The 17,274-nt window shown below is 60.4% G+C and overlaps 1 long non-coding RNA gene across 1 annotated transcript; it reads right to left on the reverse strand.

Moving 5' to 3' along the window:
* Positions 1 to 190: 190 nt before the first annotated feature.
* Positions 191 to 17,252, reverse strand: LOC138845272 (uncharacterized). Its single transcript, XR_011382190.1, has 2 exons — positions 16,635 to 17,252; positions 191 to 2,117 (listed from the first exon to the last, which is right to left on the reverse strand). It is a non-coding gene; the product is annotated as an uncharacterized lncRNA (long non-coding RNA).
* Between the last annotated feature and the right edge of the window lie 22 nt (positions 17,253 to 17,274).

The raw sequence follows: 17,274 nt of genomic DNA on the forward strand, positions 1-17,274 counted from the left end.
GCGGCTGCTCCTCCCCGCCTGACTCGCTGGCATTCCTTCCAGGGTCACGGCTGAGGAACAGCCACGGGGGCCGCCCGGCCCGCTGCCCTCCGCGTGGCTGAGCCCCTCCCCCGCGGGCAGAAGCTCCAGGCTCCCTGCTGGCGTCCGCGGGTTCAGGCCAGGCTAGAACCCTGGGGTGAAGGTTGATCTCGGATTGAAAACGATTTTTATTAAAACTGTACAGTAATTTACAAACGTGTAAAAATTCTCTGGTATATATCATAGGAATCAGAATACAAAAATAGGTGTAAAATCTGTGGTTGGTCACCATACAAACCTATCCCAGGCCGGGGCGCCGGAGTCTGGAGCGTGGGTGTTCAAGGGGCTGCCCCAGGAACGCAGACGCTGCCGGCACCTCACTGAGCAACGAGCCCTGGCCGTGTTCGCATAAATTTACAATAAAGCTTTTTAAAAACATACAGGTACCAAATATAGAAGTGATACACATATTCACAAGGAGGTTTTCCTGAGCCTAACCTGAAGTCCCTGGCTGGGTGGCAACACACAGCCCTCCCTGGCTTCCACGCCCACACCCCCTCTCCGCGCACCCCTCCCCGCCGGCGCTGGTGCTCGGGAGCCGTGTAAGGCACTCGGGGATCCTGAGGCGCAGGTTCCGGGCACAGAGGCGTCCCGCACTCCGGACAGTGGAGACGGGCGCACAGCACGCCGTGTTGGCTGGAGTCTTCGTGGATTCTCGGTTCAGACAAACGGAAACACTTACGCTGCTGCTGTCGCGCCCAGGTTACGTCCCGGCTGCACGCAGACGCTTCCGGCAACAGCTCCGGTCATTCCTCTTGCTTCGGGGGGTGACGGCCTCCCCTGTGTGAAGAGCAGCAGAAGCAAGGGGCCCAGACACACAGAAGAAATCCAGTCCAGCGCACCAGCTCGGGAAACAGAAAGGCATGGTCTGGGATTGAGGAAATGCACCTTGTTTTAACCTTGAACCCCTCAGGTGCTCTGGGCCGGCAGGAACCAGGCACTGTGCTCGCCCTGGCCTCTCCCTAAGCGCGGTTCTGAAAGGCTGGATCTGCACCAGCAGAGGAGGTGCCTGGGACACACGGATGACGGCGACGGCATCGGATGGGGAAGCTGGGTGCCAGCTCTGTGTGCTTCCAGGAGTAGGCGGGTGTGACGTGGACACTCACGGGGCCACGGGGTCCTCCCTGCTAACACTGTATGAACAGCAGCCCCACAGGCACTGGGCCCTGGTCACATGTCCCTTCCTGCAGCTCGCCTTTTCAAAGATCATTGTTCAGAACCGTGTCTGAGAGGCTGCAATGGGGAGCAGGTACTTCGTCAGGTGCCCCAGACACGGACACGACATGCAAGCCCCCCACAGGCCAAACCACCACGGCGCTGTGGATCCGGGCGTGTTCCTAACGCCTGTCTCCAGATCCCTGGTGGCTGCTATTCCCACGCAAGGTACAGGCTGGGGCCACCCCGAGATCGCCGGGTGACCAGGCAGCTGCGTGAGCCACGTCCCTGGCTGCCTGCATAACACAGCCCAGGGCAGCTCACGTGCCAAGAGGATGCTGTCATTAAAACGAGACGAATGCGCACAGGAGAGCAGAGACCCGGATCCCAGACGTGAGAGAGACCCTGGCATTGGGCCTAGCAGCCGGGGCCTTAGGGAAGCGCATCTTGGCAGAAATCCTGCACCCCCCAGGCAGACCGACAGACAAGCCTGCCTGTCCGGGCCCGTGGTGTCCGCCGGGGGACTGTGCCTGGTCCCTGCCCCAGCGCTTCCAGCTTGGCCACCTTCCCTCCCTCAGCTGCTGGCTTGTCTTTCAAACAAGGATCCGGCCTGCACCCCTCACCACCCACTGTGCCCACTTCTCGGTGCCTCAAGAGCTGAGGTTCATGCGCTGTCTCTGGCTGAGCAAGCACACACATGAACACATGTGTTCACAGCACCATGAGTGACTTTACACCACCAAGGGCGTGACGTCAGCGGAAGGGCCATCTCCAACCACTGGGCCAGACTGTCACCACACTGGGACCTTCCCAGGTCATGGCTTGGACCACTCGGCAGCAGTGAAATCCCTGGAAGCTGTCATTGTCCATGCACTGTGCTCTCTCTGGAAAAGAAGGAGACGACACCCGTTAGCCTATGGGAGACACTTGGGGGATGCGTGCTCTGCGGGGCGACACCGTGGGCGGGGAATGAGCAGCACACAGGCCAGGGCTCTGGCCAGCGCCCACTCACAGGACAGCTGCCTTCCTGGGCCCAGCCCCAGCCACCGAGCCATGCCTCGAGCTGCACAGGTCTTCCGGGGACAGCACCCTCCCCCTGGGGATGGCACTCAGCCCCAGGGGAGGTGTTCATCCCCCGGGGACAGCACCCTCCCCCTGGGGATGGCACTCAGCCCAGAGGTGGTGTTTATCCCCCAGGGACAGCACCCTCACCCCCCCAGGATGGTGCTCACCCTCAGAGACAGCACTTGCCCCCTGGGGACAGCACCCTCCCCCTGGGGATGGCACTCAGCCCAGAGGTGGTGTTCATCCCTCGGGGACAGCACCCTCACCCCCCCAGGATGGTGCTCACCCTGAGACAGCACTCGCCCCCTGGGGACAGCACCCTCCCCCTGGGGATGGCACTCAGCCCCAGGGGTGGTGTTCATCCCCCGGGGACAGCACCCTCCCCCTGGGGATGGCACTCAGCCCAGAGGTGGTGTTCATCCCTCGGGGACAGCACCCTCACCCCCCCAGGATGGTGCTCACCCTGAGACAGCACTCTCCCCCTGGGAACAGCACCCTCACCCCCTGGGACAGTGCTCAGCCCTGCGAGCGGTGCGCACCAGGCCGTGTGCTGCCTGCAGCAGTTCCCAGGGCCCTTTGTGACCCGGTTCTCACTCCTCACTGCTTCCACAGTGGCCTCGGCTCGGGTTCCTTCCTTTATTCTTTTTGTTTCTGAACAAGTTCTAAAGGACCTGCTAGGTTCCCTCTTAACAAAGGGGGCGGGCCTTGCATCAGCCCGAGGCTGCAGCAGCCTCCTGGGGCCACGCATGGCAGGACCCCCCCTTATTATTCTGAGGGAGGCGGGGGAGTTTTTAGTCTTTTTTTTTAAACCTAACTTCTAAGTAGGGCATTCTTACTCTCAGAATAACAAATCAACATTGTCACAGGTAAGCTTGTTTTTATCAAGTTACCATCTCAGCCATTCAAGTTCTTTATCTGTCTTCACTTCATGTGACAGAGACAGAGCCCTCCTCCATGGCTCACTCCCTGAATGCCCCCGACAGCAGGGCTGGGCCAGGCCAAGCCCAGGAGCTCCTGCAGATCCCACGTGTGGGCTCCCAGGCCCTTGGGCCACTGCCTGCTGCCTCCCAGAGCGCACATCCGCAGGAAGCTGGAATCAGCAGTCGGAACTTGAACCCAGGCCCTGCAGTACGTGAAGCCAGGGTCCCTAGCAGCACCCTAACTGACACTGGCCCCACAGGCTGGCTTCTTCCACGCGAGCGCCACGTACTGCAGAGAGCTCGGCAGCACTTAGAACGCCACAGCTCCTGGTGCCTGGAATCCGATGCGTCTCTAATAGGCTGCTGTCACACCACCCGATGACAGAACATTAACATGAGGGGGCCCCCGCCCATCCCTCTCATGTTGCACATGGAAAAGCTGAAGCCCCAAGAGAAAAAGGGCTTTCCAAGGGGACAGGCTGACCAGACCCCGGAGGTCCTGACCACCTGCCCCGAGCCCTCCCTCCCACCACTGCCTCTCTAAGCTCTGTGGTCATGGCCAGGCATGAACTACACCCAGCAAACGCAGAGCAGGAATCTCATCCAGGACAACTTGCAGAATTCTAAGTCACTGCCCAAACTAACCAGACAAGACAAGGGCACCTGGTGACCTGGGGCCGCCTTTTCCTGCCCTCGGCCACGACGGCAACACACACAGACATGCAGGCACTGCACGTGCACACCCACACAGAACATGCATGCACGTGTACACCCCTGCAACACATACACAGCCACATGTGCAAACCACACTGCACACTCACTTCACATGCACTGTGCACACACCCACATTGCATGTGTGTGCCCACCACACCCTGCACACACATATACACACTACACATGCACACACACATATGCATGCATTGCACATACCTACACACGTGTGCCCACGCAACACACACTGTACATGCACTTATATACACGGCGCATGCACACTGCTCACACACTGTACATACACATGTATACTGTGCACACATGAATACATGCACTGCACACGTGTGCCCACTGAAACATACACATGGCACACACATATACACTGCAGACTGCACATGCACACTGCATGTACATGCACCACACCCACCGCCACACACATACTGCACACACCTGTACACACCTGTACACATGTGCACACTGTAACACACACACTGCACATGCATGTCCCACAGTTGCTGTGCACTGTGTGGTAGGAAATGCAGGCTGTGTAAAGTGCCGGTGGCACAGTGAGGCTGGAAGTAAGGACGTGTCCTGGCACACGTGTGATGTCTCGGCCAGTGCGAGCACCAGCCACAGCCTTTGTTCCAGACAGGGAGAGTCTGGCTGAGTGCCGACTGTGTGCCAGTGAGCTGGGGTTCAGTCGGAGTCCTCTGCTGAGTCTCAGCCTGGTGTTCTCCACAACACCAAGATGAACGGAGCAGGCACAGAGGACAACGGGGGTCCCTGACCAGCTGACGGGACAGAGACGCTGCACCCTGCCTGGAAGCTGCCGACACAGCACTCCCAAAGACCCCGGGGGCTGGACACACAGACCAGGAACCACATCCCTGCCTTCCATGTCCTGCTAGAAATTTCCACGGGGAAATGTAAAGCTGAGACAAGCCCCTTCCTGGGCACCCAAGGGCCCCACCCGGATCAGAACCAACCGCAGACAGGAGTCCAATCAGCAAGCTGCAGGCCTACCACGTTTCCAGAGGGTGCACAAGGCAAGCAAACCCAGGCTCCCCGTGGGGCGCGGCTGCTGGCAGGGGGAGACCCTGTGCCCAGTCCCCCCAAAAGTAACCCACACAAATCTAGATTGCCAGCTCACAGAGCCCAAAACAGGCTTTTCCCCATAAGCTCTGTTTATCCAGGTAACTTGAGCCAAACATTCCCAAACCCAGTGGAAACCATCGTGGCCACAAAACCTGTTTGGAGCCACAGCCTTTTATCATCACAGCTGGTCTGGGGGGAATACCAAGAAGTGGATGGCTTTGCCCAGCCCAGGCTCAGCTCCCCCACCCCCATCACCACCTTGCCCTCTGCCAGTCTCCCTGTCAACCCCCAGTCACACACCAGGGCCAGCTCTGCATTGTCTGGCCACGGTCCCTGCAGGCCAGGTGCCGCTCAGCACACGGACTGCAGACGGCACGAGGGGCAAACGAAGCAGAGATAACTTTCAGGGAGCACACGGCCTGGCGCTCCTCGGGGACAGTGGGACTGGGCCACAAGCACCTAGACACTTGGCCAACATTATTCAGGTGTGTCTGGACGAGTGGCTGCCATTGGGAGATGGGCCACCTGGAAGTCCCCTCTGGGCCACTGACCAGAACAAGGGCCGGGTGAGGGGCGCTGCCCCATGCTGGGACACTGGTGTCCTCCAGAACTCAGAGCTGCACCATCGGCTCCCCGCCCGCGGATTCTGGGCCGTGTCTGCGAGCTCCTTACGGTAAATCAGTCAGTCCTCTCTCTACAACACACACACACACACACACACACACACACACACACACACAGAATGAGGCAGCCTTCTAAAAGTTCTGGAAACTATGTGTTATGAAACAGGTGCACAGGTTTCATTTCTGCACCAAAATAGATTTTTAGGGTTCTATTTTCCATGAACTCTTGGGACCTCCTATGTGTGTGTGTATGTATGTGTGTGCGTATGTGTGTGCCCACATCTGATTGGTTCTCAGCCCTGACAATGATGGAGGCGGTTCCTCCTTTGAGCAGAGACTACACAGGTGGCACCAGGCCACAGGGCTGGGAGGGAGGATACAGGACCTGGCCCCAGTCTGCGGGGCTCTCAGCACCTCCGGCTCTCCACACACAGCGCCGCCGCCGCCACCACCACGGGGAGAACACATCGCAGAAGCAGCTGCTGCCTGGGGCGTTAAACCTACGACAGCTGTGGCTGCAGAGCCTGCAGACTTCTCTCCGGTCACAGCGGCTGACGCGGTGCTGACGTTGCACCGGGCACCACAGGCTGCCTAGGAATGATGACAGTACACGGAGGCTGCCAGCACCAGGCCACCGCGCGCGAGGGACTGAGCACCGGGGATGTTGGTATCCGAGGGGTCCTGGGACGAATCCCCGTGGGTGCCGGGGGCAGCCGAGCTCTCAGGCCACAAGCTTCCCCAACAGCCACAGACACACAAGGCCACACACGGAGCTCTGCCGGGACTACAACACGGCTGCAGAGTGGCTTTGAGGGGGTTAAAGTCCCACACTGAATCGAATACGACTTACAGAGTTCCAACAGAGAAATAAACCCCGTGTTTTAGCCAGCATCAAAAGGGGTCTCCTCTCAAACCCCAAGCCCAGGAGAGAAGTCCCTCCCACTAGGGGCCCTCAGCTCTCCGAGTGGGGTCCCAGGGGGACCGTTCCACAGAGGCAGCCCCCAGGTGAGACTGGCGTCTGGGAGCTCAGCAGCTCACACCACAGGGAGGTCCCCAGGGGCAGGCCGGAGGGAGGCGGGTGGGCAGGGTCCTGGGAGGATGTTTTGGAGCCCACCTGGGGTGCCTGGGACTTGGGGAGCAGACTCCCCGGGAGGGGCTGTCTGTAGCCCCCCAGCGAGCGGGGCCCTGAGGCCTGAGACGCCAGGAGCCCTGCCCTCCTTTTCTCCTAGAGAGGGCTGGTGAGTGTGGCTGGGTCTCTCCCAGCTCAGATGCAGGGCTCAGGGGTCAGAGGCCACTCCCTCGCAGTGCGGCCATGAGCAGGGATGCTCCGTGGGAGAGCGCGTCTTCACTCTGATGACCAGGCTCCTGGGCTGGGCTGCTGTCCCTGTGCCCCCCCCCCCTGCCACTTCTCCTGTCCTGCTCCTCTGCCTCAGCGCCCCTCGGTGGCTCCTCCTTTACAATGCCCTAACCGCCTCTGTGGGAGGAGGGGCTCGGGCCCCTCCCCGCTGCCAGGGCTGAGCGCAATCTGCTCAGGCCCCAGCCCTGCTCGGCTGGTCAGCTGCAGGGGGCAGGGTGGGCTCTCCTCTGGTCCCGACCTGGGTGGAGGCGGGGGCCTGGGAGGCGGGTCAGGGAGTCTGTTTGCAGGGTGGACTTGCTGGGCGGGGGTTCCCAGAGAAAAGCTCCAAATCCCTCCATCTGTGCTGTGGCGTCCACCCAACCACAGCCCCACCCCAACATGAGAAAGGAACGACGGGCAGTCAAGCTTGCTGCAGAGCCCCAAGGAAGCTCTGCTGGGCTGCCACAGGGCCAGGGAGGAGGCCAGGACACCTGTGGGCCAAGGCCCCACATGCAACAGAGGTGACACATGGGTGCACTCACCCACATGTACGTGTGACCATGTGTGGGTGCCCTCTCACACATGTACATGTGACCACACAGGCACACATGTATACTGCATGTGACCACATGGGTACACGTATGTACACATGTGATCATGGCTGTACACACCATGTATGCTGCAAGTCACTACAAGGTACACATGGGCACACACATGCGCACATGTGAGCACACAGGTGCACCCACACATGTGTATGTTGCATGTGGTCACATGTGTGAGCACACAGGTGCACCCACACGTGTGTATGTTGCATGTGGTCACATGTGTGAGCACACAGGTGCACCCACACGTGTGTATGTTGCATGTGGTCACGTGTGTTCACACATGTGCACTGAAACACGGCTACATGGGTGTGCTCGTGTGTAATGTGGCCACACAGCTAGTCACACACATGCACACTGCACATGTGCACATGTACAGTGCACATGACCAAATGCAGATACGCACACACAACATACATGTGGTCCAAGGCCCAGTGCACAGGTGTAGACACACACATGTACACCTGCGCCCACACCCCAGCACTGTAGAGGCCCTGGTGCACACACCGTGTGCCTGCCTCCCATCTGGGTCACAGCAGCTGCTCAGCCTGGGCGGGGGTGCCGGGCTGTCTTCTGCCGCTGACTTCTTTGAAAATGACATCTTATTAATGGCTTCACAGACAGGCTAGTAAAAGAACCCATTCTTGCTTCACCGAGATGGTTCCCGAGACAGCTGGCCCCCAGGCCGTTAAGCCGGGATGAAAAGAATACATTAGAGAGGGGCAGTAAATGGGGAGGGGAGGCCCTGGAGCCCAGCTAGCGACTCAGTCCCTGGGTGATCAAGCGGCTGTGCCACGGCAAACAGGAAGCCCTCAACAGGACAAGCCAACAGCTCTGCAGCCAGAGTGGCCGTGCCTCTAACGCGGACGCTGGCGCTGGGGCACCAGGAGCAGCTCCTGCCCCGCCAGTGCCTTGGGAGACCTAGGATGCTCAGGAAGCACCACTCATGAAAGCCAGCCCCTGGTGGACCCGGCGTCCCCCAGCGAGTCCCAGGTCGCAGCGGTGGACAAGTGGACGAGCGTCCAGTGCACCTCAGCACGGTGACGGCAAGCACAGAAAGCTCGTCCCATAGCTTGTTTTTAACACACACTGCCAGCCAGCAGAAGCCACTCCTCTCGGAACACCCGTGTCTCCCCAGACACCTTCCCCCTGTGGGAGCTGCGTCCGTGGACGTCACAGGGCAAAGGGACGAAATGACAGAGGGGGACGTCTGCAGGCCACGGGCCAGCGGGAGGCAGCCCCTCCCCAGGATAAAGGTAACTGTGCTTCCATAAAGCCATACGGGACCTGGGCGGGGGGAGCACCAGCATGGGCCCCCAGGCCAGCGACGACAGCTGCACACGACAGACAGGTGCAGCTCCTCTTCCCCATCAGACGAACGTGTGCTGTCTGTGGGCTCGGCCCCTCCCTGAGCCCAGACTGACGCCGTGGCCCCGGCTGGACTGGCAGTCCAGGGACAGCTCCGTGGGGAGCGCCTAGGAGACCCTAGGAGACCCCCACCATCTCAGCAAGCTCCTTGACCAGACATCCAGATGACAGGTGGCCCATGTGTGCCCCCCAGGAGGCCCCGGGGGGAGACTTCATGAGCTCAGACACAGCCCCAAGTGGGGGGCACGGTTTCCAAACGGCTCCCATTTCGATGCCTTCCAAACACACACAGATACAGTACAGAGAACTGTGCTTCGGTTCCGATGCAGAGGTCCCTGCTGGTTCTGCCCTGTGCTCGCCAAGTGGGGTGCACGCTGAGCGAGGGCAGCACAGCCCTGGCCCCAAAACCACCGCGCAGCCGCGCTGTCTGGGCTGCCGCACAGTGGATGTCGTCTGTGACCAAGCCCGGGGCAGTGCAGCTCATTGGCATTCAGACGCCCGCTCTGCGATGGGCCGTAAATCCAAGTGTGCTGACAGCTAATTTAACACTTCTCACGCGTCCAGAACCCAGCTGGAAGAGGCAACGTCCCTGGAGACCTAGCCTGCCCCTCCCCCAGGCTCAGATGGGGACCGGCAGTGCCTGGCTCACTGCTGGAGGCGGCCGGCAGCAGGGGCAGGGGGCAGGGGCCCAGCCATGTCAGCCAGAGCGAGCTGGCCTCCAAGCTGGCGCTGGGTTCACCAGCAGAAGGGGTTCTGATCAGCAGGGGCAGGGGATGGGGACAGGCGCCCACAAGCACCGCAACCCACGCTGTGCCCACGGCAGAAACGACCTCGAGATGCGGCATCAGCGCTTTAGGTGAAAGACAAAAGCCAAAAACTTCTAGGGAGACGGGGAGGAGCGTCTGTGACGCGAGTCGTGTCGTATTTCCTTTGTTCTAATACCGACAAGCACAGCCATTAAAAAATCAAAACAGGCTTCACTGGACTGAAGAATTCCTGCTCCCAGGAGACGTTCTTAAAATAGCAGAAAGATGAATGAGGCTGGAGAAAGCCCCTTTGTGCCATGCACCTGACGAACGCGTGTCTGCACTGAGGAGGAAGCCTCAGAACACAAGGACAAAGGCCCCAGTCAGAGGGGCGGGGGCTCCGATCAGCCTCCACCAGAGAAGGACTCGCAGCCCCATGTCACCGGGGCCGTCAGAAAGGCACAAGGTCAAAGCCACAGCAGACACCACCGCACCCCTGCAGGCAGGGGTCAAACCCTACAAACCAGCACCAAGACCGGCAGCACAGGAACTCCAGGCTGCCGACGGGAATGCAACACACAGTGGCTGGATCCACTTACCCTGGATCCAGCAGCCCTTGTTCTACCCACGAGGTGAAAATTCACACTCATGGGACATTCGCAGCACTCCTGCTCCCAACTGCCAGTCCCAGGAAACCACGCCAGTGTCCTCCCACCCGGGGACGCGGCTGCTTGACTGGTGCTGCGGCTGTGGAAGGGAACCAAGCTCCCAGCACAGGCCAGGGAACAGCACAAACAGAGACAGCTGCACACACACTGCCCTCACGGCACACACTCCGCACATACATGCACACAAACTACACACGCTGCACCACACGGCACACACTGCACACAACCACACACACACGCACACAGCTGCAGACTACACACAGCTGTATCACACACTGCACCACAGCACACACACTGTATGCACACTACATACACACAGCACACCCACTGCACAACACCCACAGCAGAGAAACCTGGGGCCAACAGCTCTAACAAAGGAACTTAACTGATGACAAACAAATGACATAAACACCCTGAGGAGGGGAAGAGACAGTAACTAAGCTCAGTTATTCTGGAAAACAGCATGTGCTCATCTAGATGCTGTAAGTACAGGCCAACACTGCACTCTGGGGAGGGTGCTTGTTCCCTGCAGGCGTGGGTTAGCAGTGCCGCAACAACAGTGCGTGTCCTAACAAGGTGGGCAAATATGCACATAGACTGTGACAGCCACGTGATCCCCTGCCAGAGAGAAAAGTGGAGGCGGGACGGAGCCCGGCATCCTTAACGACTGGGGCAACAGGAACTCATGGTCTGTGATGGGGTGGGGAGAGGAGAGGGAGAGAGGGCAGGTGACGGGCGGATGGTTAGACGGACAGATGACGGCAGACAGGCGGGTGGACGGATGGAAGCAGTGTTGCAGAGGCTTTGCACGCGCGTGCACTTGGGAGCGTCCTCTCGGGGTCAGACGCAAACACGCCAGCACTGCTGAACACACGGAGATGCAGACACCAGCCTCCAAGAGCAACGGCTGGCTCCAGAGCCGGAGCGGGACAACACACAGGAGCCTGGGACACCTTGTGGTGACACAGTAAAAGCAGGGGGAGTTCAACCGCCACCTGCAGCAGCCAACTTGGGCCCCTTGTCCGGCTGCTCCACCTCCGATCCAGCTCCCTGCTGTGGCCTGGGACGGCAGCAGAGGACGGCCAAGTGCTTGCGCCCCTGCACCCACCTGGAGACCTGAAGAAGTTCCTGGCTCCGGCCTGGCCCAGCCCTGGCCATTCTGGCCATCTGGGGACTGAATCAGTGGATGGAAGATCTCTCCTTCTGAGTAACTCTGCCTTTCAAATAAATAAATAAATCTCTTTAAAAAAAAACAAGTAGATACACTGAATGAACACAGAGGCCAGCCCACTCAACGGCTTCAGCTGGAGCCACTGAGCGAGAAAATAACGGCTGACGCTTCTGGATTAGGAGCTAACAGCTACGAGCCCATGTGGACAGGACGAACTGGATAAAGGGACGGAGGAGAGACCGTCTTTACAGACAGTATCTCACTAAGGGCGCAGGAAGAGCAGGAGCGGCACGGCAGCAGCTGCAGGGAGGCCTGGGGAGGGAGGTGGCGCAGGCGGCAGCAGTGAGCAGAAACAGGACACCTGAGCAGCCCAGGTACTGCCCCTCGTCCACAGGCATTAGAGGCTACCTCCTAGTGGGAGCAGACAGGCACCACCCCCAAATGGCCAAGACTGAGATCACAGCAGTAAAACAGGGTGCCTGGGGACCCGGCTGTGACACATACAAGGTCCCACAGGCATTTCCCACAGCCTCAGTGGGACCCCAGAGCCGGGCGGGCAGCTCAACCTGGGAGGCAAAAGCCTCGGCCAGTTCTGGCCACGCGCCCAAGTCAAGAATTGAAGAGGGGCCGGTGCTGTGGCGTAGCGGGTAAAGCCGCCACTGCAGTGTTGGCATCCCATACGGGCGCTGGTTCGAGTCCTGGCTGCTCCTCTTCCAATCCAGCTCTCTGCTATGGCCTGGGAAAGCAATGGAAGATGGCCCAAGTGCTTGGGCCCCTGCACCCACAAGGGAGACCCAGAAGAAGCTCCTGGCTTTGGATTGGCCCAGCTTCTGCCATTGTGGCCAACTGGGGAGTGAACCAGTGGAAGGAAAACCTCTCTCTCTCTCCCTGCCTCTCTTTCTCTCTCTGTGTAACACTGACTTTCAAGTAAATAAATAAATCTTTAAAAAAAAAAAAGAAAGGATGAAGAAGGACAAAGGCCCCAGCACCAGCACCAGCAGGGACTCAGACGTGAGACGGAACAGGCCCTGGGGCCTGGGCGCAGGGAGGGGCCTGTGCCAGGAGGGGGAGGGGAGCGCCAGATGCAGCAGGGAGCTGGGGGAGGGGCGCACGAGAAGGCCTGTACTATCTTTGCAACTAAATGGATTCAGAAATAAAGATCTTAAGAAGCTAATTTGGGAGGAAGGAGATGCTTGCTGAGACATGGCAGCGGGCTGCCAGCCCCTCCCAGAGGGGCCACTCACAATGGGGGTGGGGATTCCGGCACAAGATCCCCCGTGCTCCGTGCTGACCTCCTTCGCACCCACGCTGGGGGAGAGCACAGAATGTCGGGGAGACCCCCCAGGTCAGATCACAGCTGCTGTCCTTGTGGCCACAGCCCGGGCGCCCAGCAGGTGTCACATCCTCCTCTCTCTCAACTGAGCACACACCAAGGGGTACCACCACCACACAGCCGGAGCCTGGGCTCACCACCACCACACAGCCAGAGCCTGGGCTCACCACCACCACACAGCCAGAGCCTGGGCTCCTGGGGCTGCCAGGGACAGGCCTCCACCCGCGGCCCTTCCACCGCCCCGCTGGAGGTCAGCACTGGCCACAGTAACGACCCCCTCTGGCCGTCCACCTGGTGGAGGAGGTCGGCCTTGCACAGTTCTTCCTGCTGCTCTGGTGTCTGGAGTTCTCCCTCGATCCTGAGGCGCTGGGGCTGCTCAGGGGACAACGAGCTTGTCCCGTGACTGAGCGCGTCCGACCCGGCCCTGGGCTGCCCTGTGTTGTGCCCACCCCATCCCCTGCGGCTGTGGGCACGAAGCACAGCTGGGCCCCTCTGGGACCCTTGCTCTGATGTCAGTGTGGCCACCCAGGGGAGCACTGAGGGGGAGGGCACCGTGCAAGCCACCACTGGGTCCAGGACTCACGGAATCTCCACCCAGGAGGTCGTCCATCACGCCCAGGTCCTCATGGCTGCCACGGTCCAGGCCCTTCCCTGTGTCCCCAGTCCTCTGACCTGGCCCTGGCTCCCTTCCACGTGTGGGACTTGCCCAGGGCCCAGGTATGGAGTGGCCTTCCACACCCTGGGCAGTCTCCCCACCTGCACTCGGGGAGGGAGCCCCTGGCCACTAGGGGCTGAGGGACGCAGTGGATGAGGCAGGGCCACCCTGCTGTCCTAGCACCCAGCCCCCCAGAAGCAGGGGTCACCGCGCTGCACAGGGCTAACCCGCAGCTCAAGCATCCGGGCTGTGACTGCCCCCCCCTCCGCGCCAGGCAATCAGAGAGCTCCCGCAGCCCCTGCACACGGAGCACAGCTCAGTCACGGAGCTCAAGGACCAGTGCCTCGGCAAGGCAGCCCTGAAGGCCGGGGTGACAGGACGCCACATCCGGAAGGGCCTGCTGGGTGGCTGCACCCTCTTGTGGCCGTCTCTGTGCACGTCCAGGACGGTGCCCTTACACTGGGGTTCGCACCCCCTGTAGCGACAGCATCATTATGCAAGACAGAGCCCTGAGAAGGGGCACCCAGACCACGACAAGGTGGTGGAGGACGCGGCCCGTGGCCCCTTCTGAGCAGGCAGGAGCGGCGGGCTCCCTCCTTTCCCATTGCTACAGAGGCCATCCTGGAGCCCCAGAGCCTTGTGGGGGGAGGAGCTCACTGAGCACCCCTGGGGTGCCCACCCCTGCCCCCCTACAGGGTAGGCCCACCCTCCATGGGGCAAACCACATGTCTCCAGACCCCTCACTCAGGACATCCCACTTGTAAAGCGAATTCAGCAACAGAACACTTGCTCCTGTCCTCAGCCTCATTCCCTGCTGAGGGTCCCACCAGAGCAAGACATGGAGCAGACGATACACGGAACAGACACAGAACACGCACACACACAGGGCAGACAGACACAGAACACTCACACACACGGGGCAGACACACACAGAACACTCACACACACGGGGTAGACAGACACAGAACACTCACACACACGGGGTAGACAGACACAGAACACTCACACATACAGGGCAGACAGACACAGAACACACACACATATGGGGAAGACAGACACAGAACACACACACACACGGGGCAGACAGACACGGAACACTCACACACACGGGGCAGACACACACAGAACACTCACACACACGGGGCAGACACACACAGAACACTCACACACACGGGGCAGACACACAGAACACTCACACATATGGGGAAGACAGACACAGAACACTCACACATATGGGGAAGACAGACACAGAACACGCACACACATGGGGCAGACAGACACAGAACACTCACATATGGGGAAGACAGACACAGAACACACACACATACAAGACAGACACAGAACACGCACACACATGGGGCAGACAGACACAGAACACGCACACACATGGGGTAGACAGACACAGAACACACACACGGGGCAGACAGACACAGAACACTCACACACATACAGGACAGACAGACACAGAACACTCACACACACAGGACAGACTGACACAGAACACACATACAGGACAGACACAGAACACGCACACACATGGGGCAGAGAGACACAGAACACTCACACACGGAGCAGACAGACACAGAACACACACACACACGGGGCAGACAGACACAGAACACTCACACATACAGGACAGACACAGAACACACACACATACAGGACAGACAGACACAGAACACTCACATACAGGACAGACAGACACAGAACACTCACACATACAGGACAGACACAGAACACACACACATACAGGACAGACACAGAACACACACACACATGGGGCAGACACACACAGAACGCACACACATACAGGACACAGAACACGCACACACACGGGGCAGACACAGAACACGCACACACATGGGGCAGAGAGACAAAACACACACGTAGCATACACAGGACATGCACACACACGGAGCAGACACACACAGAACACACAGGGCAGACAACACACAGGAACAGCGGACACACAGATCAGATACACTCAAGAGCAGACACAGAACACGCACACACCCGTGGGGCAGGCAGACACAGTGCAGCTGGACATGGGCAGTGGGCACCACAGGCACCAGGCCAGCCGCGTGCCAAGAGCCTTCGCAGGAACAAGGCCTGACCAGTCTTACTGGCTCAGAAGGGGTCTCTCCTTTTCCGCAGGTGGGGGACACTCATCTGTGACACTGAGGGGGCTGTTCCGTGTCCCCGCAGTGCTGGTGCACCCAGCTCCTACCCCCACATGCTGTGCACCCCCACCCCCCAGCAGGGGTTCCTCCCACACCCACAGGACGCCCCCAGGCTGTGGCCGTGCAGAGGCAGGAGAGGGCCTCACAGGGCAGCCTGCTGCCCCGCCATGGAGGTCCCTCTTCCACTCTGGGGCTCCTGGGACCTCTATGCTGACCCTTCTGCACCTGTACCCCTGAAGAGGGCAGCTCAGACGACCTCCCCCCCTAGGTGGGGTGAGTGGGCCTGGAGAGCTGACCCGGCAGTGTTCTGCAGAGGGGCACATGTCAACCAGATGCTCCACCCCTCAGACAGAACTGACAGAGGCCTCAGGGGGTCTTCAAGAAGTCTCTCGTCTCCTCCTCTCCCCATGAGGCCCCTGGCCCGGGCCAGGTCTCTCTCCTGAGCCCAGGACCCCTGAGCCACCCCGTTACGAGCACCTGCCCTGACTTCACACGCCAGCTGTGCTGCGGGGGAAACGGCTGGTTTTGTGCTAACTGTAGCTGAGGGCCCCTGACCCTGGGGAAGCCCCTACTACCTGGGGGGCTCAGAACCACAGGACACCACGGGAGGTTCTGGGCGGAGAGGGAAGGGGCCAGAACCATGCACATGGAAGCTGCTGGAAGTGGCCGGTCCTGGAGGAGAGACAAGCTCAGGACAGTTCCCCGAAGGACACTCACAGGTGCTCAGGGTCTGAGCTGAGGCTCAGTGCGGGTCGGCAGGCGGAGCCGCAGGTGTGCAGCCCCTCCAGCTGCTCTGAGCAGGCACCCAGGGCTCCCCGGCCCGCATCAGGGCAGCACCGGACTGCAGGATCAGCAGGCCTGGAGGAGGTGTCCCAGCCCCGGGGCCACCCAACAAGGAGGAAGGTGAACGGACGCCACCCTCCCTTACCCACAGCTGCGTGGACCCGGCTCCTTCTCACGGCCGCACAAGTGCAGGGGCATCTGTGCCTCTCAGCTGGGTGCTGCTCCTCGCGTGCAGAGGCTCGGGACGGGCAGCGGGGGCACTCTGCTGTCCCCGCCCGAGCGCTTCCGGGGCCTCCGTGGCTTCTGGGGCTGCCCTGTTGTGCCCAGGCTCTGGGGGGCCTCTCCCCCCGGCGCTGGCCTGCCTCACCCCGTCATGCTTGTGCCGCTTCATCCTGCAGGCCCACAAGCTCCTGGCCAGTGTCCGGGGCAGGGTTTCTGCCCTCCTGTCTCGGGTGGGGTTGGGTGGGGTGAGGAAACGGAAGCGGCTGTGGCGCTCCCTGCCCCAGTGGTGGCAACAATATAGCAGAACAAGGGCGGGCGCGGCTCTGCCCGCCGGTCGGTGCCCAGGACTCCAGCGTGCGAGTCACGGCATCACCCGGTGATCCACGGTGCCACAGGGAACCCTCCTCGCCCCGAGCGGGGTCCTCTCTGGGGCACAGCCCTCGTCTCGTCCCCGAGGAGGAGCCGGTGTAGCTCCCGCACCTCCCTGCAGACACGTGGCAGTTGCTGTGGGGACCAAGAGGGCCAGCCCGGCCCTGGGCTTAGGCTCCTGCTGAGGCGGCGCT

Source organism: Oryctolagus cuniculus, chromosome 15 (assembly GCF_964237555.1).
Source record: "Oryctolagus cuniculus chromosome 15, mOryCun1.1, whole genome shotgun sequence".
Classification (NCBI taxonomy): Eukaryota; Metazoa; Chordata; class Mammalia; order Lagomorpha; family Leporidae; genus Oryctolagus; species Oryctolagus cuniculus.